The following is a 24,530-nucleotide window of genomic DNA, read 5'->3' on the forward strand; positions in this document are numbered from 1 at the left end:
AAGAATGTTCAAATGGGAACTTTTCAAAAGTTGAGAAATCCTCTCCCCAGATGGTGCAAAGCAAACGGGAGTTAACGGGGTGCGGAAGGTGGAAAGACGGGGAGGAGATGTTTTGGGGGGGAAATTTGAGAGAGAGAGAGACCAGTAGCCACTCTGGGCGCGCGCGCGCGCAATGCACTCACGCACGCGCCCCACTCCCGGAGCTACTGTACTTGTCAAAAACATTTCAAGGGGACCAGCGGGCCGCGGCCATTGGCTGCATCCCGCGTCCATCACCCGCGTTGCCGGGCAACCCGGGGAAACTGCTCAGAGCTGCTCCCCCGGCTCCAGGGCCATCGCGAGCTCAGCTCAGCTCGCATACCTTCACTGCCGGTCACAGATGTCATAAAACCATTTCTTGGCCGCACCGCGGAGAGTCTTCAAAAAAAAAAACACATCCATAAAAGCCTGCCGGTCCGCCCCCCCACGCCCCAATTTCTCCCCAAAAAAAAAGGCCCAAGGAGGGTTTCCAAGAGCAATTGGGCTGAGGAAGGGTCAGCCTCGAGTGGCGATTGGTGGGGGGGTGTTTTTAGGGAGTCGCTCCCGGAGGGTACCCCACCCAGCTTGCATAGTTTATGGAGGGAGGGTAGCTTTGTTAGGATAACCCCTTTTTCATTTTGGGGGGTCTCCCCCTTATGATCGTAGACCTCCCCAGTCCGGAATGTCGGGAACCCCTTGCTTCAAAGACAATACCAACTCTTGTTCCTTTGCGGGCGTCTTCTTTCTTTTTTTTTGGAGACAGGACCCCCCCCCAAAAAAAAAAAAACAGCCCGCACTTTAGGGCAGGAAACTCTCCAGACCCTGCAACTTCCCCCCAGCTTCGGGGATCCGTCCGTCTCCCCCATGCGGCTGCACCCACCCCCTACCCTACCCCGGGCCCCAGGAAACTGCGGCGTCCCTCCCATGTCTGCCCGGAGCGGAGAGGGCGCGAGGGCGCCTCCGAGACCAGCGAGTGTCCCCCCGAGTTCCGCTCCCCCCCGTACCCCAAGGTTGGCTGGACACACTCGGGGTTCGGGGCGGGAGGAGCCGAGCCTCCGGCTGCAAACTCACCTGGCCGGAGCGGGGCGCGGGGGACGAGGGGGCTGCGCTGCCTGGATTCAAGGGGGCGCCGGCAAAGTTTTGCGGGTGCCCAGCGGGCATGGCTCGGGGGCCCGGCGAGAGGGGCGCGGGCGCGGCGGGGGGCGGCCAGGGGCGCGGGGGTCGCGGCGCGGCGGCATGGGACCTGCGGCGTCCACCGGGCGCGCCGCGCGTCCGTGCCCGCCCGCCCGTCCGTCCTCCCCGCCGGCCCCGCCGCTCTCCCCGCCCCGTCCCGCCTCCCGCTCGCCTCCGCCGCGGCGCGGCGCGTCGGGCCGGGGCGCGTCGAGCAGGCGAGCGAGCGAGCGAGAGAGCGAGCGGCGAGAAATTGTTTCCACTGCAAACAAAAAAAGGCGACACATGACCAGGCAGCGGGAGGAGGAAGAGGAGGAGGAGGAGCGGAGGGAGGAGGGAGCGGGCGAGAGCGAAAACGTGGGCCGGGCCCGGCGGCCGAGGCGCGGGGTGCACCCCGCACCCCAAACGGAGCGCCCCAGCTCGCCAACTGCGCGCCGGCGGTGCCCCCTGGCTCCAAGAACGCAGACCTCGGGGGGATCCGCCTGGAGCGACCCCGCGGGGTCTGGGCTGGGTTTTTTTTGGGGGGGGGGTAGCGACTCGGGTTGCCCACTTCAAGATAGTGGGGCGCGGCCTGGCTCTTCCCCCCAGCCCCGCTGTGGCAACGTGTCGCCCCCCACCGCCTGCCTTCCAAGGCTCCAAAGTCAAAATCGCCTAGAATGATGAGGATGCATGCGGGTGAGGCTGGCCAAGGGGAGATTTTTGCTGGACCTCCCAACTCCCAAAGGTGCTGGTGGGACTAGTGGGCTCCCCCCCCCCGAACCCCGCGCGCGCGCCCCCTTCTACGCCCATCTCCCCCAATTCTCCCCCCAAGTCCGGGCACAAAGGCACCGCGGGCTCCCGCCCCGGGAACCGCTCCAGCCCAGCCGCCACCTCCTCCTCCTCCATCCAGGCCCAGCGAGGAGGCGGAGAGGGGGGCGCCCTCCGCTGGGCTGTGACCACTCTTGTCCACCAGAAGAAGAGGAGTCTCAGCGCCCTTCCCGTTTTCTGAGTTTCTTAAGACCTTAGGGCGGCCGTTTCCAGAGTCACCCAACGAATACGACAGCCACCGCAGTCTCCCCCGGGGTGCCTCCAAAAGACCCACGCACAGCCCTGGCCACCCGAGGAGAGGACTAAAAGGACACAGTTGGCGGGACACCCAGTTGCTGACACGTTATCAATAGGACCTCACAGTGCTCCCCAGCAATCCATTAGGCGAAGTTTTTGTCTTATTCTGCTCAGATCCACTTTGAGTCTGAACAGAGAAGATCTGGCTTGGTCTTCTGCAGAACCCCCAACAGCCTGCAGAACTTGTCAATTAGCCCTAGGGAAAGAGAAACACCCCCCCCCCCCCGCCCCAAGGCTTGTGTGCATTTTCATTTCAAACCAGAAGAAACCACCCCACCCCCCCAGGGAGACTCATTCCCCTTAGCAAGGTTCCAAGATGGCTGGCCAAGATGATCCAGACTGAGCTCTACAGATTCTGAGCAGGCAATTCCTACTAGGGTGAGTCAGAGGTGGAGGCCTGGGACAACCTGAGGTCATCTGGCCCCACCCTTGTAATGACAAGCGCCTGAGGTGACCTCCCCCAAACCACTAAGCAAAAGATAAGAGGGAGTCGGTTGCCAGGTCAGGGTCTATGAAACCAAAGTGGTTTCAGAGTCAGAATCGGGGTTCCCTGCAGTAGCCCCCTTCCATTGCAGCTTAGGGTGCTGAAGCTCCAGAGGAACCTGGAAGGCAAATCTTCCCCACACATACATGCACGTTAACGGTGATACTTCTCAGCCCGGGTCCATCTGTCTTGCTCAAAGTGAGGGACAGGGCAGTAGGTTCATGGATCATGAGCCTGGGAGGCCTGAGGTGGCCAGCTGAAGGAAATATGTAGACAGAGGTAGCCTTGGGCCACGGCCCAGGGTGGAGCCCAGAGGCAGGGCAACCTACTGTACAAGCTCACCTCTTTTTCCTTCTGCAGTTTTCTGGTTTCTTGCTCATGAACTTCATTTTCATTTCTCTCCCCCACTATAAGAGATGTGAGAGGTGTGGGCTTGAAGAGGAAGTGGTGGGCCACCCCCGCCCTGATGTGGAAAGCTGGGTACACATGTCTGCTGGTCAGAAATTGGGAGCCTGTTGAGAGATCCTGACCTCTGCTATAAGGGCTGTGCGGCCTTTTTTCCCACCTTATAATTCTCTAGAACCCCACTTCTCTTCTAGGACGTGTTCCCTGAGAAAAGTAGGCAGGGGATAAAGTTCAGAACGCCTTATTCTCAACATCCCTCTTAAGCTTTCAGAAGGTCCCTTTGAGCCCCTGAGAAGTCTCACAGAGTTTGTGCAACTGTCGAAATCATGGTTTGAGAAATGTGTGAACACAGAAGCCTCTGTGCCCCCTGGGAACTCACTATGGTAGAATCAGACCTTGCAGGATCTCCTCTGCTGCTCCATCTGGGCAGAAGTCCAGAGATCATGTAAGTGTCTGGGAATAGGGAACCCACACTTCAGCCCACTCTGACCCCAGTTAAGGGGGAAGAGGTGCATTCAAGCTCCTCCCTACAGAGGAATGTGCGCCCCTTGATAGCATGTCCATTCTTATTTGTCAGGAAGCAGGAAGTTCCTCCCCCAGAAGTGGTTACCCAACCAACAGGGTTCTTCTTGGTAGTTCAGAGTCCAACCCCAGATCCCCCTTGAAGCAGCAACTGATTAGATGAGTAGAGAGAGCAAAGTTGAGTGAGGAAATGTGAGGGGTTTCAGATACAGGGAAGAAGCTGAGGCAGGCCTGGAAAGATAGGACCCTCCTATGAGGAGGGTGTCCAAAAGGAAATTGAGGTACAGGTAGCAAAGCCAGGAACCATGGAATAGAGGGGTCAGCAGGAAGTGCCTCCTCCCTTTCTCACTTCCCATCTGAGACCACATTGCCTTCTCCACTTGTCTATTCCTGTTCTACTCTTTTCCCTACAAGAGCTTTGTATGTGGTCATACAAGGTTGCCTGCTCCAAGTCCTAAGACCTTCTGGCTGTCAGAAACTTGAGGCTTCAAGCAAACTTCAGTTCTGTCCATCACAGGCCAAACCCTCAGAGAAACCATCTGATTGGCTTACCCTGTGTCTGGTGACTCCTTCCCACACTCTAGCCTCCTTCTCAGCAAGGAGTTAAGGGCTTTAACTTAACTCCTTGGGGGAGTTCACATGGGGGAATCACATGGGACACTAGAGGTTACCCCTAACTCCATGCTCAGAAATTACGCTTGGCAGGCTCAGTGGCCATATGGGATGCTAAAGATCAAACCCAGGCCAGTGAGTGCAAGGCAAATGACCTACCTGTAGTACTATCACACAGGCCCAAAGAGAAAAGACTTTGATGAAAGCAAACAGCAACAAAGATAGGCTGGTGCTTGACTAATGAATATAGGGGAGGAATATTCTGGACCTGAATTTCTCAACTTCTCAACCAGGAAGCCACACCTAAATGATCAGAATCTCCTAGAAGTGGTGGCAGGTATGTGCATTCTAAGAAAATACCTCGGCATTGAACTGCTGTTCCAGGTAGGAGAAAGGAATCCTGCACTAGATTTCTCAATTATAACGTGACTGCATCCAAAGATATAATTTGGTCACTGAGCAGTATTACCCGAATGCCTACCCCATATGTGGCATTATTAGGTACCAGAGACACAGGGTTCCTGTCCCTTATGGAGCATGGATATTAGTAGGTAAGAGTAAAACACCATATCACAAGCTCTTTGAATGCAAGGCTGAGCATATTCACAAATAAATGCTTACAGAAGATGAAAGGGACTCATTTTTGAATGTGATAGTTGTACCACCAGAAACATGCTTTTTAAGAAAGACTCACATGAGGCTGGAGAGATAGTACAGAGGGTAGGGCATGCAACCAACTCACTTTCAATCCCCAGCATGCAATATAGTCCCCCAATTCCTACCAGGAGTAATTCCTAAGTGCAGAGTCAGAAGTAACCCCTTGAGCATCACCAATGTGTTCTGCCAGAAAATAAAAAGAATAGGGGGCCGGACTGATAGCACAGCGGTAGGGTGTTTGCCTTGCACACAGATGACCTGGAATGGACCCATGTCTCCAAAGCCTATCAGGAACAATTTCTGAGCATAGAGCCAGGAATAACCCCTGAGCACTGCCAGGTGTGGCCCCAAAAACAAAACCAACCCCCCCCCAAAAAAAGAAAAGAATAGTTCATAACTAGTAAAGCTCTCTGTGGACCTGTACACAGTATAGTGATTGAATAAGGCAAAATTGTACTATAAGCATTGAGCTTGCTAAATGACCAGATCTTTATATACCCCCCAAGGACACAAAAACAAAATGGAGAAAAGACCCTATATTCCCTGCAGGACTACCCACTAGAGCCAAAATCTGGAAACAACAGGTGACTAAAGAAACTATGGTACATACCACATATTCCCATATTTTTCTATAAAACTAAAAAGAAAGAAAATCTGTGAGCCAGAGGCTAAGTGGTCTTGGATGCATTGGTGGGGGAAAAAATAAGGACAGAACTAAATATCCAAGCCACTGTCAACAATAATAGAATCAAGGGACCTAAACTTTATCAATCTAAACTTAAATGGGCCAGTTTTACTAGCAGGCCAGTGGGTAAAGGGTCCATTAGTGGGTCCATTGGTGAAGGAAGGTTGACACTGGTGGTGGGAAGAGCCCTGACTCATTGTATATCTGAAATTCAACTATGAAGGACTCTGGAGATCACAATTGTTTCAATAAAATAAAATTGGGGGGGAAAAGAAACATGATTCATATACACAATGGAATACTACTTGGCCATAATAAAAGATATAGTCATGCAATTTGCTGCTACATGAAGGAGCCTGGAGAGCATCATACTAAGTGAAGTTAGTCAGAGGGAATGAGACTAAAACAGAATGATCTCTCATATGTGGAATATAGAAAAACAAAAAGAAGGAATAATGGTTTTCCAAAGATAGTGGAAACAAGAATATGAAAACTGGTCTTCAATAGCAAACATTCCACCTAAGGAGGCTGGAGGGTAGGACAAGAAAGGGGAAACATGGATGGTGCAGGAAAGCATTCAACTGGGAGGGGGTAGTGATGAAAGGTAGAAAGAGTAATGTATGAAACCCTCTGAGCAACAGTATTGTAAATTATGTATGTAAAATAAAAAAGAACCTCTTATGAAGCAGACCTGTAAAGTGGGAGGGGTAGGAACGAGGGCACTGGTAGAAGGAAATGAACATTGGTGAAGGAATTAGTATTGAAACATTGTATGCCTGAAACACAATCATAAATAACTAATTTCATGGTGACTAAATTAAAAATATAGATATGTAAAATAAACATTTTTTTAAAATAAGTCACTACTAGATCCCAACTCCAGAAAATAAATAATGATGGGACATAATGGATGTTGGCTTACATGGCCATGGCAATCATATTACAATATAAATGCATCAAAACAATTGGACATACACTTTAAATTCAATCATATTTGGGCCAGAGTAATGGCACAGCAGTAGGGCGTTTGCCTAGTTCACGGACAACCCAAGACGAATCTCTGGCATCCCATATAGTCACCTGAGCCTGCCAGGAGCGATTTTTGAGTGCAGAGCCAGGAGTAACCCCTAGCATCTCTGAATGTGGCCATAAAAAACTAAAATAATAATTATTATAATAAATAGAATCAGTCAAACTATATATCATCAATTATATCTCCTTTTACTTTATTATTTTACTTGGAAGAGGGATTTGGGGATCATACCCAGTGGTGCTCAGGGCTTATTCCTGGTTCTGTGCACAGGGATTTCTCCTAGTACAATTTAAGAGATCCTATGTGGTTCTAAAGATTGAAGCCTGAGAAGCAATGTAGAAGACAAGCACTTTATCCACTGTACTATTTCTCTGGCCCAATATATCTCCAGTTTTATTTTGTTTTGTTTGCTTTTAGGTTATTCCCAACTGTGTTTAGGGCCCTCCTGGCTCTGTGCTCAGGGATCCTTCCTGGCAGGATCACACCAGGGGTATGATAGAGGTAAAAATCTGGTCAGCCATGTGTAAGGCAAGCACCTTACCTACCGTCTATCTCTATTAACCTTTTACTTTTTTAAATCAGAAAACTAAAAATTGCCCGGATATTAAAATAGTAGTTCCCTCCAAGTGGGAGAGTTAGGATATTTTTGTTTTCCTGCCTACTTTCAAATTTTCTGTTTTCCAAACATTCACAATGAGACTGCAAGGTGATACCCTGAGGGAGTCATTCTCAAATTCCTACAGGGTTCTTTAAATGCAGCTTTCTGGGGGGTGAGGCCTGAGATAAACTCCCAGGTGCTATTTCCACTGCTACAGATTGGGGACCACACTTAGAAAACCACCAAAGTAATAACAGAAACTAGAAAAAAAAGTGGGTGTATGAGAACCTTCAAAGGAAGACCCAAGCACAGTGGTCAGATGACTGAATATGAGAAGGGAGGGCAGATCTTGATGGAAGACAACAGAATCCTGGGTTGACTGAGAGTGTCTTTGAGATCAAAGTGAGAATGCTATTTGCACTAGTGGAAAAAAACAAACCTTGGTGTTTTCTTCTCTTGGTGGGGGGCGGGGGGGGACGACTGGAGACACAAACTCTCACAAGGAAGACCCTCTGGCCCTGGGGGGCATTCATGGCTCCTTCAAACACCCTGAGGATTTCTGATCCTCCACACCAAGAATGTTGGAGTAACAGGCTAGAAGGGTGGAACCTGGCTCATTCTAATTTCTCCAGCTGGGAGTGGAGCTGGGAGGCTTACTGAGGAGTGGGGACAGGGAGGGGTGTAGTGAGGGAAAGTCCAAGGGACTAGTAGAGTCAAGTCTCTTAGTTGCAGAGCCTTAGCCAAACCCTAGCTTATCAAATTGCCTGCTGGAGACAAAATGGAAATTGAGAACTGGACAACTCTTCCTAGAGCATAAACACTGGATTAGCTGATGATCCAGAATCCAGATTTAGCCCATTCAGCCCCTGTGCTAGGCCAGAGCTTCCCGGATTTCCCGGGGTGGGTGGGTGGAGTGAGAGGGATAAGTCCCTCTTTGTAGGGAAAATAAAAAGTAATTTGGGATCTCCCCATGGGCACCTACCTTCTTTAAATGAACAAAGAGAAAGTGCCCCTCATTTGTACCTGATGCTATTACTGTTCCCCTGGATGGTTCCAGTGCTCCTGGGGAAGTTGCATCCCCCTAAGTCTAATAAAGACTGAGCCATGCAGCTGGAGAGATAACATGGAGATAAGGTATTTGCCTTTTATGCAGAAGGTCATTGGTTCGAATCCCGGCATCCCATATAGTCCCCCGAGCCTGCCAGGAGCAATTTCTGAGTGTGGAGCCAGGAGTAACCCTGGGCGCTGCCGGGTGTGACCCAAAAACCAAAAACCAAGGGAAAAAAAAAAAAAAAGACTGAGCTAGTTTATGCCCAGAGAAGGAGACTAGGAAGAACCCCAAAGAAAGAGGAGACCAGAGAGATAGCACAGCAGTAGGTCTTTTGCCATACATTCAGTCAACTCAGTACATAAGGTGATTCGATTCCCAGCATCCCCAATGCTCCCCTGAGCCTGCCAGGAGCGATTTCTGAGTACAGAGCCAGGAGTAACCCCTGAGCTAGCATCCCCGGGTGTGACACAAAAACAAAACCAAAGAAAGAGAAGATATAGTGCTTGCCCTCAAAGATGGAAGAGGCACTGACCATTTTATGAAGCTCCTCACACAGCCTAGTACCAAGGTCAAAGGGGATGAGGCCTAGTGTCTAACGCCAGACCCTGGCACTATGTTGATCATTCATTCCAGCACTGGTGCTTAGGAGCAGCCCCAGGTGGTGTTCGGGGAACTATGTGGGATTCTGTAGTTGGCTGCATGCATGGCAAATGCTTTAAGTAACCTCTATACTATTTCTCCCACCCCTGACCCCTCAATAGTTCATCGGCACTAGTCAAAGTATCTAACTTTTTTCTCTTTATCCAGTTTCCTCACCTAAAGAAGAAAAAAAGTACAAACAGGAAAAAAATTTAAAGTGAGACCCACTTCATATGGTTGTGATGAAGATTAACTGAATACTTGTAAAAAGCAATGAGCAATGATGACTTGATCCTTACACTATTTTTGTTAAGTACACATACCAAGAGGAAAAGACAAAAATATCTGCATCACAATTTAAGCTTTATACATGTGCCATGGGGCATGAATAGAGATAAAAGGGAACCCAAAATGAGGACATCTTTATATCTTTGTCATAGATATGAAATTTAAATTTATAACTCTTACATCTCAAGAGGAAAAAAGAAATAATTTCAGCTTTACAAAAAAAAAAAAAGTGTGTGTGGAGGATTCACCACAGGAGAAACCAACCTGGCATCTATCTCTGAAAACCTGTTTACCTCAGGAAAATTCGAAGAAGTATAAGTTTCATCTATCAGATTAGCCCAGACTTTACAATTTGGAAGAAATGGACTCCCAGGAAGTGCTCAGAAAGCCCAGGGATCCTCCCCAGTAATCCTAGACTAAACTCAGAGATGCTACCTGGTTTTGTTTTTAGTTATTTTGTTTTTTTTGTTTTGTTTTGTTTTGTTTTTTGTTTTTTTGGTTTTTTGGTTTTTGGGCCACACCTGGCGGTGCTCAGGGGTTACCCTGGCTGTCTGCTCAGAAATAGCTCCTGGCAGGCACAGGGGACCATATGGGAACCGGGCTTCGAACCAACCACCTTTGGTCCTGGATCGGCTGCTTGCAAGGCAAACACCGCTGTGCTATCTCTCCGGGCCCTTGTTTTTAGTTTTGTTTTGGGGCCTCACTCAGTGGTGCTCAGGGGCTACTCCTGGCTCTGTGCTCAGAAATCGCTTCTGGCAGGCTCAGGGGACCATACATGAGATGCTGGGGATTGAACCCAGTTCTTTTCCAGGTCAGCAGCATGAAAGGCAAACGCCCTACTCTGTGCTATCACTCCAGTCCAGGGATGCTACTTGGGCCCTGCAGTGTCAGTGACAGGCAGAATTAGCTCAGCAGTTCTGGGGATCAGACACAAGTGGTACCAGAGATTTATCCAGGGTGGGATGAATGCATAGCACATGTCCCCAATCAATGGACCAGACTTTAAATGAATAACCACACCAGTGTTGGAGTGGGTTTGGCAGGGATAAAACAGAAGTATTCAGGAGAGAAAAACTAGTGAAATGTAAATGGGCAGGCTGCTGTCCCTTAATTCCCAGTTTCTAGGGATTTTCCCTGGGAAGTATCTTTTGTTTGGCTTTGTGTCCTTGAGTGACCCTTGGCATGCTCAGGGGACCATATGCAATTCTGGGGATTCAAACTAGCATCATGTTTACTAGAGCATGCAAGGTAAGTATCTCACCTACTGTACTATCTCGTGTCCCATGGAAGTCTATGAGGTTTTGGCAGCTCTTTGTGGGTTTTTATTTTGTTTGGGGGCCACACCCAGCAGTGCTCATGGGTTACTCTTGGTTCTGTGCTCAGGAATCACTCCTGGCAGGCTCAGAAAACTCTATGTGGTGCCTGGGATGGAAATTGGTTGACTGTGTGGAAGTCAAGCATCCTATGCTCTGTCCCCCGTCGATTTACTTAGCCATTCATATGGTCATTTATTTTGATAGTGCAAGGAATTGAGCTCAGGGGTTCACACATGCAAGGCAAGTGTCCCGGGTCATATTTCCATTGAAAAGCACCTCTGTATATTTACTGTTGATTCGTTAAGAGTGAACTCATAGTTAGTACTATCCCACTCCAGTGTAAATAAAGGAAGCGGATCTAACACCTCAGAACTTTTGGGCCTCTATGAGCACTAGATAGGATATTTTTCAGCTTTACATCTGAGGGTCATAACAGGGGTTTTCCTAAGAGCTTTGTTTTGATTGGTAGTGATTTGGGAGGGCCACACCTATCAGTGCTCTGGTTCTGACTCAGCAGTGACCTCTGGTAGTGGTCAGGGGAACTATTTGCAGAGCTGGGGATTGAACAGGGGGTTACCACCTGCTTGCAAGGTGACTGTCTGGGTCATGTGTTAGATCTCTCCAACTGGGGGCTCATTTTATATTTGTTTGTTTGTTTGGGGGACACATATGGTGATGCTCAGGGGGTTACTCCTGGCTCTACATTCAGAAATGGTTCCTGGCAGTTCTCAAAGAACTATATGGAATGCTAGGGATCTGAATCAGGCATATGCAAGGCAAGCACCCTACCCACTGTACTTTCTCTCTGGCCTCTAGGACCTATTTTGTTTTATCTTATTTATTTTCATTTTGGGCCACACCCGGCGGTGCTCAGTGTTTAATCCTGGCTCTGCACTCAGTAGACAGGGATCATATGGAATGCTGAGGATCAAACCCAGGTGAGCAGCGTGCAAGGCAAATGCCCTACTCATTGTGCTATAGCTTTGACTTTAGGGGATGGGGAGGGTATGTATCAAAAAGTGATACTTTTGAGGGGTCCACACCCTGTGGCATTCAGGGGTTATTCCTGGCACTGCACTCAAAGATTGCTCCTGACAGGCTCAGGGGAACATATGGGACACTGGGGATCAAACCCAGGCCTGACCTGGGTCAACTGCCTGTAAGGCAAACACCCTACTGTTGTGCCATCACTCTAGCCCAAAGAGAAACTTTTATTACTTGAGGAAAACTGACACAAGTTTTACTCTCTCTCTCTCTCTCTCTCTCTCTCTCTCTCTCTCTCTCTCTCTCTCTCTCTCTCTCTCTCTCTCTCTCTCTCTCTCTCTCTCTATCCTTGGAACCTGCACTGAGTACTAGGATTACTTTGCTGCTCTGTAGATAAACACAAAGAAAGCACCAAGTATGAGGTAAATGATTCACAATTGTTCTCTGAATAGAGTGAGTGGTACAGGGCTGCCAGGTGTCAAGTGAAGATCTGGGTATGTCACTAGAACTCAGAGCCCATCTGAAAAGTGAGGCACAGAGAAGTGCTATCACCTGCCCAAGGCCACACAGCTGGGAAATGCTGAAGGTTGGATCAGAACCCACAACTCTGTCTTTCAGGTAGGAACCAAGAGAAGCCTCAGCTCCATCCAAAGCAGTTGGCTTTTTCTCAGACAACTTGGGAGGGATTAAGAGACTCAAGAGAGGAAAAGCAATGATCATGAAATAAAGAAAAGGAAAGAAAAGGCAAGTTTCCAACAGAAAGAAAAAGGCCTTATTGTAAAAAACAAAAATAAGCTCGCTCCTCCTGCATCATAATCAATAGCATCTGGTGTTTCTATGTAACCAGCAGAAATATAAATAACCACCACATGTCTGACAAAGGGTTAATATCCAAGACTGAAAGAATTATCATACTGGAAAAGAAAAAATATAATGAACTCCATCCAAAAAAGGGGAGAAGATGGGGCCAGAGTAATAGTGCAGTAGGTATTACATTGATTACATTGCCTTGCGCACAGCTTATCTGGGTTGATCCTCCCATCCCATATGGTCCCTTGAGCCCTCTAGGAATGATCCCTGAGTGCAGATCCAGGAGTAATCACTGAGCATTGCCAGAAGTAGCCCCACAATAAACAACAACAACAAAATGGAGAGAAGAAATGAAAAGAAACTTACTCAAAAAAGACATAGAGGGACCGGAGAGATAGCATGGAGGTAAGGCATTTGCTTTGTATGCAGAGGACAGTCGTTCGAATCCTGGCATCCCATATGGTCCCCCAAGTCTGCCAGGAGTGATTTCTGAACATAGAGCCAGAAGTAACCCCTGAGCGCTGCTGTGACCCAAAAACCAAAAAAAAAAAAAAAATAGACATAGAGATGACCAATAGGTGCATGGAAAAAAGTGATGCAAGCATCACTGCTGATCAGGAAAATGCAAATCCAAATAACACCTCACCCCAGGGAGGCTGAAACACATCACAAAGATGCTGGGGGTGGGAGGAAAGGGGAACCCCATCCCCTGTAGCAATATTTACTGAGTGAGCCTTTTTGGAAAATAATATGGATATTTCTTTAAAAACTAAGAATTGAGCTTCCATCTGACCCAGCAATTCCATTTCTGGGCATCTACCCCAATGGCCCAAAAACTCTATTCAGAAAAAAACATCTGTGGTACTATGTTAATTGCAGCACTATTCACAATAGCCAATGTCTGGAATCAACCCCATGTCCAAGAACAGAAACAGTGGTATATATACACAATGGAGTACTATTCCACTAGCTGAAAAGATGAAATCATACAATTTGACAATACGTGGATGGAACTGGAGGGGATGAGAAGAACAGACATAGAATGAACTCACTCATATGCAGATATAAAGAAGCACAGTAGGGAAACAAAAAAGAAGTAGGGGAGCGATAAAGAAGTAGGGGAACAACAAACGGCCAAAGACAACAGAACCTGAGAATAGGTCTACACAACTGAATCCACCAGGAAAGAAGAAGAGGGGTATAAACTGGGGGCAGGTATACCCTGAGACATAGGAGAAGGGAAATGGACACTGGTGGAGAATGTGGGACTGGGTCACTGTACTCAGGAAACCATACCACGTACATACCACAGTGACTAAAATTAAAAAAAAAAAAAAACCAACTAGATAATGATGGGCACAAAATAATAAGTTGCGGGCCGGGTAGGTGGCGCTGGAGGTAAGGTGTCTGCCTTGCAAGCGCTAGCCAAGGAAGGACCGCGGTTCGATCCCCCGGCGTCCCATATGGTCCCCCCCAAGCCAGGGGCGATTTCTGAGCACATAGCCAGGAGTAACCCCTGAGCGTCAAACGGGTGTGGCCCAAAAACCAAAAAAAAAAAATAATAAGTTGCCTCTTAGAGGCAAGAACTCTGGTTTGGTTTGGTTGGGCTTGGGTTTGGGGGTTATACCCAGTGTTGCTCAGGGGTCACTCCCAACAGTCTCACAGAACCAAACCTGTGTCTCCTGTATGCACTCAGCTCACTGAGTTTCTCTGTTTCAAGGACCCTGGTTTTTATTTGCTTGGTGTTTTGTTTTGGGGGGCAACACCTGGCAGCGTTCAGGACTTACTCCTGGCTCTGTGTACAGGGGTCACTCCTGGTGGTGGTCTTCAGGGATCAGATAAGGTGCCAGGGATTGAACCTGGGTCAGCTACATGCAAGGCAAGCACCCAAGCTTCTGTATCATCACTGGTCAAAAGACCCGGTTTTAACTTCTGCACACAGCATGTGTGGCTGAGGCCATTCAAAATACCAAAAGGAAAAGCCTATTCCTTTTATCTCTCCCCAGCTAGTATCTAGTAACCAACTTAGTCAAAGAAAAGTAGCATCATCAACCTTTTCTCCCTCCCAAGTTTTCAAGAGCTTTTATTGTTTTTCCTCTCTCCAGCCAGTACACCACGTTCCAGTCTCATGGGTTTCAGTAGCTCCGGCTGCCAAAGTCTTAACCACGCCAAGAAATAATTTCTCTCTCCTTTTACTTTTTTTTTTTTTTTTTAGGGGGATGTGAACAAAAACAATTCATTCTTCTCTTGAAGTCTGTGTTTTTAAACCCAAGTGAAAAGCTCCGCATTGGATTAGCTCTCTGGGAAACAGAATGTAGGTGAAAATATAGCCAACAATATTTTCCTGCTATACTGAAGCTCTGGCTTGGAGACTGGCAAGGCAGGTAGAGTATTTCAACAGCCAGACCTGAACTTTCTCCACTGAGCCAAGATGAAGTTCACCTCATTCTTGTGAACTCCCAGCCCACCCCCACACCCTCCGAAAATAGCATCTCTGGTGCCTCTGACTCTGTGGTTTAGGTGCAAGCAAAAACATGTACCCATACTATGTAAGGGGTATACTAGGGGCGCCCCTACTCTCAGTAGGATTGGAGGTGCCTGGGAAGCACCATCCACAGCATCTCATTTCTCTGTGCACAAGGGCTTGCGACTCTCACTGGCTTCCTCGATTTGGCCCCCCCAACAATCAGGCGTCTTTGTAAATTGGCATTTCTGCTGAATTGAAAGCTCCCACGCGGCTCGCACACGGTGCGACCAGCTGTCCACCAGCCTGGAGCCCACTAAGGGGCGCTGCCAATGACCTCAGCAGCATTGCGCGGGGCGATTGGCTGAAGCCTGGCTGGCTAGCCTCATGGGCCCTGAGTGCCAGTACAGGGAATCCCGGGGGGCTGCCCTCCCCCACACCCCGTGTCCTGGGCTTCCTGAGAATCCAGGAAGCTTATCAGGGCTTTCTAGAGTCTGCTTTGGCCATGATCAAAGGGAGGCACGAGGGACTGTAGTGTTAGCACAGCAGGGCGTTTGTCTTGCACGAGAAGGACCTAGGTTCGATCCCCAGCACCCCATCTGGTCCCCTGAGTCCACTAGGAGTCAGTCCTGAGCAAAGCTGGATGTGCTTTTTTTTCTAAAGCAGGAGGCGGGACAAAAAACAAACAAACAAACAAACAAACAAACAAAAATCAAAGAGAGGCCTGGATTTAATGGATTTCCAAAGAAATCTCACCTGTTACTTTCTAATGCCCCAGACCAGTTTCCTGGCCGGGGCAAAACAGGACACTTCCTGTGTGAAGGTCTGTATAATCTTCAAAAGTAATCTCATTGACCCCTTTGTGGAAAAAATGGAAAGAGCAGAGCACAGAGCCAGTACAACGGTTAAAGAATTCGCTTTGCATGCTTCTGACCTGGGTTTGACCGCCAGAGCCACAAAGGGTACCTTGAGCACCTGAGTATATTCTTTCTGAGCAGATGGCAAGGACTGAACCCTGAGCACTGCTGGATGTAAGCCAACTACTCCTCCACTACCACGGCCCCCAAAGAGAGATGGGGTGGGGTGAGGTTTGCTGGAGTAAGTTTCTTCACCCATGCGGTATTGGGGATCAAAGGGGGGATATAATGAATGATCCATGAGCAAAGCAAACCTGCAGATACCACTGAGAAAAAAAATTTTAAATTGGGGGCCACACCCCTCTATGCTCAGGGCTTAATCCTGGCTCTGCACTCCGGGATCACTAAATGTGACTTGGAGGCCCATATGTTGTGACAGGAATTGAACCTGGGTCAGCTGTGTGTAAGGTAAGCGCCCTGCCCACTGTACTATCATTCCAGCCCTTAGATTATTATTTTTTCAATCCCCTGAAAGCTTCTTATTTAAACTCGAGGTGCAAAAGGCTTCTGAAACGTGAGAGTCCCCGAGGCAGAGGAGCCTGGGGACAGAGAGGGAAGGTAGCACCAAAAGACAAAAGCAAGGGGCGCAGTGTGATGTCGGCGAGGCAGCCAACTGCCAAACTGTCATTTCACTTGGCGCTGAACAGAAGGCTCCAATAATGACAACCACAAAACTCATTTAAAGTCTGAAATGGTGACTAATGAGGTCATTCATGCTGGCTATAAATTATTCACCACAACACTGATCCCACTCAAGACAAACAGTAAAGTAAACTTTAAACACAGACATCCAACGGGAGACAAGTTATGTCTGTGAAACTTTGCACAATGACAGGGACACTTGTCTCTCCCCCACTCCATTGTCACTGTCAGTCTTCTGTTTACTTTTTTTTTTTTGCGCTGCCTTTAATCAAGTTTAAGCAGACACAGCTGTTACACATTTATTTCTCGGTTGAGTTTTTTCCATTAGTTATTACGAGCAATCATGATACTCCAAAAATAGCAGCAAATTATATTCTCTAGAAATTGAAGGCTGACCTTAAAATGAAGCCGAGGTCTTCAGAAAGACTATTGATGTGCACATGGTGGGTGAGTGACAGGACGGCACAAAGGCGACAACGAAGCACCGTGCGTTTCCCACTCGTGGTGAGCTTTGCAATCTGCTTCTACATTTCCTTAGGTTCCAATGCCAAGGGGGTTGTTTCCAAACCTGGCAGTCCAGAACTGGCTTCACCCGTGAATCCTGTGTGGGTGAAGATGTTCATGGAAACTCACCCTCTTCCCCAAATTAAAAAAGAAAGAAAGAAAGAAAGAGGGGCCGGCGAGGTGGCGCTAGAGGTAAGGTGTTTACTTTGCAAGCGCTAGCCAAGGAGAGACCGCAGTTTGATCCCCCGGTGTCCCATATGCCCCCCCCCAAGCCAGGGGCGATTTCTGAGCACTTAGCCAGGAGTAACCCTTGAGCATCAAACGGGTGTGGCCCGAAAAACCAAAAAAAAAACAAAAAACAAAAAAACAGAAGTGTCTCGTTTGGGCACAGATAAATACAGCAGCAGGTTTGTTGAAAAGCCACCACATTGCTGTAGATGGCTTTCGGTTTCCTGTTTAATATTAAATAAAGAATTTGAGCTCTTGTGTTTTTATAAACTGTGCTATTTGCAACTACTGTCACGGCTAAAAGCATGATGAGTATGGAGAAGTCGTCTCATGTTTTGCAAACCTTTCTGAATTTTCGCCTCTGTTTCCAAGACCGCATACTGAGTGAAGAGTTTGAAATCTATTAAACAGATTTAAAGTGTCACCATCATTATTATATCAACCCTAGGGGCCAGGGATGTGGCTCAAGGGATAGAACATATTCTTGGCATGAAGGAAGCCCTGGGTTTGATCCCTGGCATCCCTCCCCCCACGCTTCCTCCCAAATAAGGAAGTCTCCAAATAAATACTTACATTAGCCTGTGGTCAGGTCACTGAACATGATCTATTTTTAAACTGCTCTGCACACTTTGAAAATGAGCCATAGAAAGCATGCATCTGCAAGTCTTGCCAGATGGAGGGTCTGTCTACCTAACCAAAAGTAAAAACTGAGGAAGAGTCCCCTGCACCCGGCTCTCCTGGAAATCACATGGTGAAAAGGTACTGTCCGAGGCCTGGGTGTCTCCCTGGTGTACAGAAGCAAAATCAAACCATCTCCAGCCCAAGTCTGGGCCAAGCTCTGTCTCCATTTAAGGAGAATCTTGCATATTGTTTTCACAGTTTCTTGCACAGGAACTAAAGGCAGGTCCAAGATATCTGTTGTCTGAAATGCAAAGCAGTTTCTCTTTAAAGGGAGCCCTGCAGTATTTATTTGCAGCTAGGAATTGGGCATCTATTGACAAACGCTGCTTGGCCCAGCCCGCAGGCACAGTGCAGTTCTCAATCCCAGGCCTGGCTCTCCTCCTAAGACTCTTTTTGGAAGGTGAGGGACCAGAGATACTCAGGGGTTACTCCTGGGATCATTCTTGGTACTATTTGAAGAACCCTAAGGAATGCTGGGGTTAGAACTTCAGGTCGATTGCATCAAAGGCAAGTGCCCTACCTGCTCAGGACCGCTCTTAAGACATTCTTTTTAATTTGTTTTGTTCTGTGGCCACATCCAGCAGTGCTCAGGGGTTACTCCTGGCTCCCCACATAGGAATCACTCCTGGTGGGCTCAGGGAATCATATGAGATGCCAGGGATTGAACCTGGGTCAGCTGAGAGCAAGGCAAGCACCTTTCCTGCTGTGCTAGTACTTGGGCCCCTCTCCTAGAAAGTCATTCTGTCTTCTGTGCAAGACTTCTTGGTGTAAGATGGAGACCCAATCCCAATTACAGGAATGGCTAAATTCAAGCTGGCTTCCCCTTCACGTCTCAGAGCCCTGACTCAGTTCTGTGCTGAGACTAGCTTCTGGTCACCTCTTGGAGGAAGGGTGTGGAAAAAACAACCCTTTGAATTGGAGCTACATTGTTCCAAGTCTGGCAGTCAGGATTGCCTCTCCATGGAAATGATTGGGGGGGGGGGGGAGCTGACCTATCCAAAGACTATCCTAATTTTCCCAGTTTCCCCTTCAGAGAACCAAAGCAATGTCAATTTCACCTGAACTGCAGGCGCCCAAGTGCCAGGACTTCTAGAAACACAGAACTCAAGCTCCCCTGAGTTTGCCACAAGTCAGGCCCCTCTCCTGCATCATTGATCTTATCCTTCCACCTAGCTCTGACCAAGTGGGTTCTGACTCCTTCTTTCCCAGACAAGGACACTGAAGCTGAAATAACTTAATCATCTGTCATGATCAAACGTGGACACTCCTAGAGATGAAATGGAAGTGAAGAGAGACACCCAGTCTTTGGGGATCTGCAGATTCCACCTTTAGCACCCTAACACTCTCTCTCTCCCCCTCCCTCTCTCTCCTCTGTCTGTCTGTCTCTCGCTCTCTCTCTCTTTTTCTCTCTCTCTTCCAATATATATCTCATTTCCAAGATAACAGTAGGTAAATTCCGTTTACACTCTCAAGAATTTGAGGCTGCTTCATCAGTGCTCAGCGGGTTTGTCTGATTTCGCTTTTTGTGTAGCATCTGTCAAGTGGGCCCCAAACAATAAGGACACTTCCTCTGACAGCCCAGCTTCTGATTCCCACACCAACTAGATGTACCAATATGATGGCAAAATATCCAGGGCAATGTGTGCACAGACACTGGCATTGAACGCTTAACTGAGACTTTGTGGGGAGAAAAATATCTCGTAAGAGTTGCCAATTCCAGAGGTCAGGCCTGAAACTCTAAATCTAGCCCCATCTTCCAGTCAGACCAGATAAAGGGATTAGACACCTCATAGAGCATAGAAAAATCTGCTTTTTTCCTAAGGATCCTCGTCCCCAATTCAACCAATGAGCCTTTGTCAATCTCCTAGAAATACATGGATAAAGAGTCAATGTTTGTTTTGGGATTTTTTTTTGGGGGGGGGGAGGGGAGCCACACCCTGCAGCATTCAGTGCTTACTTCTGACTCAGAAATGGTAGGCTCAAGGGGACCATATTTGATGCTAGCTGGGGATCTAACCCAAGTCAGATGAGTGCAAGGCAAATGCCCTACTCACTGTGCTATCACTCTGGCCCTGAGGAATTGATGGTTTTATTTCAAGCACAGATATTTGTATTTTGGAACATTTTTAACTCTCTGTCTCATACTTGAAATATAAATTTAGGGGGTTATCCCCTGGAAGTTTAGGAATACCATTGTTCTAAAGCTAAATTGCAGAAAATTAGACCAGGACATACATCAATCTTTGCTAACTCTGTAAAATACATTTAAAAAATTAGCTACCCATTATGTCCTTTTTTTTTTTTTTTTTTTGGTTTCTTTTTGGGCCATATCCAGTGACATTCAAGGGTTACTCCTGGCTCTGCAATCAGATATTACTCCTAGCAGGCTTGGGGACCATATGGGAAGCTGGGGATCAAACCTGGGTCGAACGCATGAAAGATAAATGCCCTTTTGATTGGTTGTTGCTCTTGCTATTTTTGGAGATCACAGTGCTCAGGGGTTGCTTCCAGCAGGGTTGGGTGACCATATAGTGATGAAGATCCAACCTGGGGCTTCTGTATAGTGTGGACTTTGGGGGCCAGGGACAGTCTAGGAGGTAAGGCACTTGCCTTGGATGCCGAGGGCCCCTCTTCAATCCCCTGCACTACATATATACTGCTCCCTAACTCCCAGCCTGCTACAGAGTCCAAATCAGACAAATTAAACCTCACCAGCAACCAGGCACTGCCAGGTGTGACCCAAAAACCAAAATAAAACATGTACTCTAGGGGCCAGAGAGAATTGCAGAGGATAAGGTGCTTGCCTTGCACACAGCAGATCCAGATTCAACCTCCAAGAGTGATCCCTAAGTATAGAGCAGAAGTAAGCCCTGAGCACCACCAGGTATGGCCTAAAAGCAAGAAGACAAAACTCTCCTCTAACCCACTGAGTTATCTCCCACCCTCAAGTATGTCTCTTGGCAAGAGCTTTACTTCTTCAGTGGTGCTCTGAAGGCAAGAGGAGATGGCTTTTTGTCATTTATCTGCAAGCTTTTTTCTCTAAGGACAATTGCTCCCTTTACCTCAAGATCTAATATTACCTATCTGCAAAGGAGAAGGCAGAACTTAAATCCATGTCTTTGATTACAGTGCCTGCCTCAGCAACCTCCCAAACAGATTTCCTTTTCTGCACTCCCAAGCCTTCCTTATTACAGCTCAGCTCTTCAATTTGGTGTTGAACACCACAGGTCACTAGCTTAGTCCTGCCGGATCTCTTGCACGTATATAGGAAGTTATAGCTGTTATTATTAAAGTTACTGTGGTTTTGTTTTGATTTTTTTTTTTTTTGCTCTCTCATCAATATATCTGATGCTTGACTGTGCAGAGAGGTGCCTTGATTTTCTTTGAAATCCAACCATTTGGCCAGCCAGCCAGCCAAGAGAACTGTCACAGAACTACAGAGTTTGAGATCTAGAACATGTCAACCAACTGGAGAGTAAAGATTTTCAGCACGTCAGATTTCTAAGATCGATCTCTTTCTCTCTGAAGACATCAGCTGGAAACCAAATAGTAATAGGTAATTAATTTCAGTTTAAATTTAAGATTGGCAAGAGAAAAAAAATATGGGCAAGTAGTTCCTTGGTAGGATGGCTTTATTAAATTTTTGTTTTGTTTTGGGGTCACACCCAATGGTGCACAGGGGTTATTTCTGACTCTGTGGTCAGAAATTGCTTCTGGCAGACTGGAGGGGGACCCATATGGGATGCCAGGATTTGAACCACCACCTGTCCTAGGCTAACACCCTACCGATGTGCTATCTCTCTGGCTCCCTTTATTAAATTTCTGGCTTTGAGGTATTAATACTGTACTCCCATGCTATGAAGGTAATTGTTTTCTATCTTATTTGCTTCATATGACTTTGTCTCCAAACCCTGCTGTTTGATCTCAGTTGTGTAATGCAATTTTTCATGGCTTAAACTTTTGAAAAGTAAAATCTGGATACTGGTGTTGAAATCTGGATACTGGTGAAGCAAGCTCCTCAGGAAACTCTAGGTGTAAGGACTTTGTATTTCTTGGGATTCTTTTTTTGTTTGTTTTTGTTTTGTTTTTGGCCACACCCAGCGGTGCTCAGGAGGTACTCCTGGCTCTGCACTCCAAAACCATTCCTGGCAGGCTTTGGGGACCGTATGGGATGCCAGGGATAGAACTGGCCTATCACATACAAGGCAAATGCCCTAGGACTATGCTATCACTCTGGCCACATGGGATTGACTCTTTTGGGTGGGGCATAGCCATCAGTGCTTAGGGGTCTCTCCTGGTGGGCTCTATGGGATGTTAGGGATGAAACCTGTGTCAGCTACATGCCAGGCATGTGTCCTACCCACCATACTATCTCTCTGACCTTAATAAAACTAATTAATTTTTATTGAGATATAAAGGTTACTATCTTTTTGTTGTTGTTTATTTTGCTTGGTGCCACACCTGGGAGTGTTCAGGGAATACTTCTGGCAGTGCTAAGGATAAAACCCAGATCAACTACGTACAAGGTAGGACTCAATAAGAGACCATAAGCCAGAGATCATAGCCAGGTAGGCCCCATGCAAGACAAGCAATCTCTCTGGCCTTTCTTGAGTTTCCTCTTTCTCTTGTCATTGGAAAACTGGGCTTGTCTGAAAATATGGCTGAAGGAGTAAAAAGCTTTACAATTGCCCTTGGGAATCATCTAGGTCCTTTCTGTGGTTATCTTTGGAATAGGGCTAACCCTGAGTCTCATGAGGGTTTCAAAATCTTTTTTTTTTTTTTTTTTTTTTTTTTTGGTTTTTATTTTTTGGGTCACACCCAATAGCGCTCAGGGGTCACTCCTGGCTCTATGCTCAGAAATCGCTCCTGGCAGGCTCGGGGATGGGATGTCAGGATTTGAACCACTGTCCTTCTGCATACAAGGCAAACGTCCTACCTCCGCGCTATCTCTCTGGCCCCAAATTCATTATTTTATGTACTAATATACAGTGGTGGTGTTGTGTGTGGGGTCACACATTTCTGGTCCTGGGTTCACAATCTTGAGTGCAGAGCTGATGATCACACTTACAGCTCTAAGGAGACACTGCAGTGTCTTGGGGGGTCACATGCATGCAAATAAGGCAGGTGCTCTCCCACTGAGATACAAACACAGTTCCAGTGCGTTGTTACTGTTTGTTTGGGGGCTGAAGAAGTCTGCCTTATTTGCCTTATTTGGGCCAAGTTTGGCAATGCTAAGAGGCTATTTCTGACTCTGTTCAGGAATAATCCCTGTGGTGCTTCGGGGACCATATTCAGTGCTGGGGTTTGAACCAGGCCAAGTGCTGAAGTGGCAAATATCTTTCCCCCAGTCTTGTCTCTCTGGCAGTCCAGTGGTTTGTGTGTTTTTATTTGTGGTGGGGGACACACTCCTCAGTACTTTGTCACCAAATGTGGTGCTGGGATTTGAACTTTGGGTAAGGTTGCAGCCAAATGCAAGCAAGTGCCTTCACCATTGTGCCATCTCTCTGGTTACCCTCTACAGAGTTTAATTGTAGTTGTTGAATGAGCAGTTAAATGGGACACTTATTCCAGAGAATAAAATTTCCACATTCCATAGAAACCTTTCCTTGATGAGAGTCTATTAGAGAAAAATGGAGTTAGAGGAGCAAATTTGTCCACAGGTGGGAATCCCACTTCTTGGAGGATTTGAGTTATCTTTATCTTAAAAATAAGGAGCTGGGCCCAGAGAGATAGCACAGCGGTGTTTGCCTTGCAAGCAGCTGGTCCAGGACCAAAGGTGGTTGGTTCGAATCCCGGTGTCCCATATGGTCCCCCGTGCCTGCCAGGAGCTATTTCTGAGCAGACAGCCAGGAGTAAGCCCTGAGCAATGCTGGGTGTGGCCCAAAAACAAAAAAAAAAAAAAAAAAAAAAATGAGCTGAGTTGGCTGGGGCTGGGGAAACAGAACAGCAAGTACTGTTTGCTTTGCACACACAGTCAACCCAGTTTCGAGCCTTAGCATCCCAGATAGTCCCTGAGCCTGTCAGAAGTAACTCCTTGGGGCTGGAGAGGTGGTGCTAGAGGCAAGGAGTCAGCCTTGCAAGTGCTAGCCAAGGAAAGATTGCGGTTTGATCCCGGTGTCCCATATGGTTCCCCCAGGCTAGGGGCAATTTCTGAGCACTTAGCCAGGAGTAACCCCTGAGCATCAAACGAGTGTGGCCCCCCAAAAAAAGGTCAAAAAAAAAAAGAAGTAACTCCTTTATTTTTTCTTTTTACATTTTTTATTTAAAGAACAGTGAATAACAAAGTTATTGATAGTTGCGTTTTTGAGGAAGACAACTGATGGCTCATAGGCACAAGAAAAAGTGCTCAGCATCACTTATCATCAGGAAAACCCAAATCAAAGCAACTGTGAGATCTCATCTCACATAAGTAAGAATGACACAATTCAAAAATATTAGGAACATGGGGCCAGAGCAATAGCACAAGCAGAGGGCATTTGCCTTTCATCTTGCCAACTGAGTTCGATTCCTGGCATCCCCTCTAGTTCCCCCAACGCTTGCAAGGAGTGATTTCTAAGCACAAAGCCAGGAGTAACCCTCGAATGCTGCCAAGTATTATACCAAAACAAAAACTTTTTTTTTCAGGGGTGGAAATAGGGCCTCACACAAGCAAGGCATTGTTTTAGGGCTGAGCCACACCCCAATTTATTAAGTGATGGTTTCACAGGACCCAGAGGCC

At 47.3% G+C, this 24,530-nt stretch overlaps 1 protein-coding gene across 3 annotated transcripts in view; it reads right to left on the reverse strand.

Moving 5' to 3' along the window:
* The window catches only part of FOXN3 (forkhead box N3), a 422,773-nt gene that overhangs the window by 213,749 nt on the left and 184,494 nt on the right, over positions 1 to 24,530 (reverse strand). Inside the window, exon 1 of one of the 3 annotated variants that reach the window (XM_049769840.1) lies at positions 1,090 to 1,197. The exons of the other annotated variants lie outside the window; for them this stretch is intronic. The gene's annotated coding sequence lies outside the window, so the exon portion shown is untranslated. Of the gene's footprint in view, positions 1 to 1,089; positions 1,198 to 24,530 lie in introns of those variants that run through there. 3 annotated transcript variants of the gene reach the window in all.

Source organism: Suncus etruscus, chromosome 3 (assembly GCF_024139225.1).
Source record: "Suncus etruscus isolate mSunEtr1 chromosome 3, mSunEtr1.pri.cur, whole genome shotgun sequence".
Taxonomy (NCBI): Eukaryota; Metazoa; Chordata; class Mammalia; order Eulipotyphla; family Soricidae; genus Suncus; species Suncus etruscus.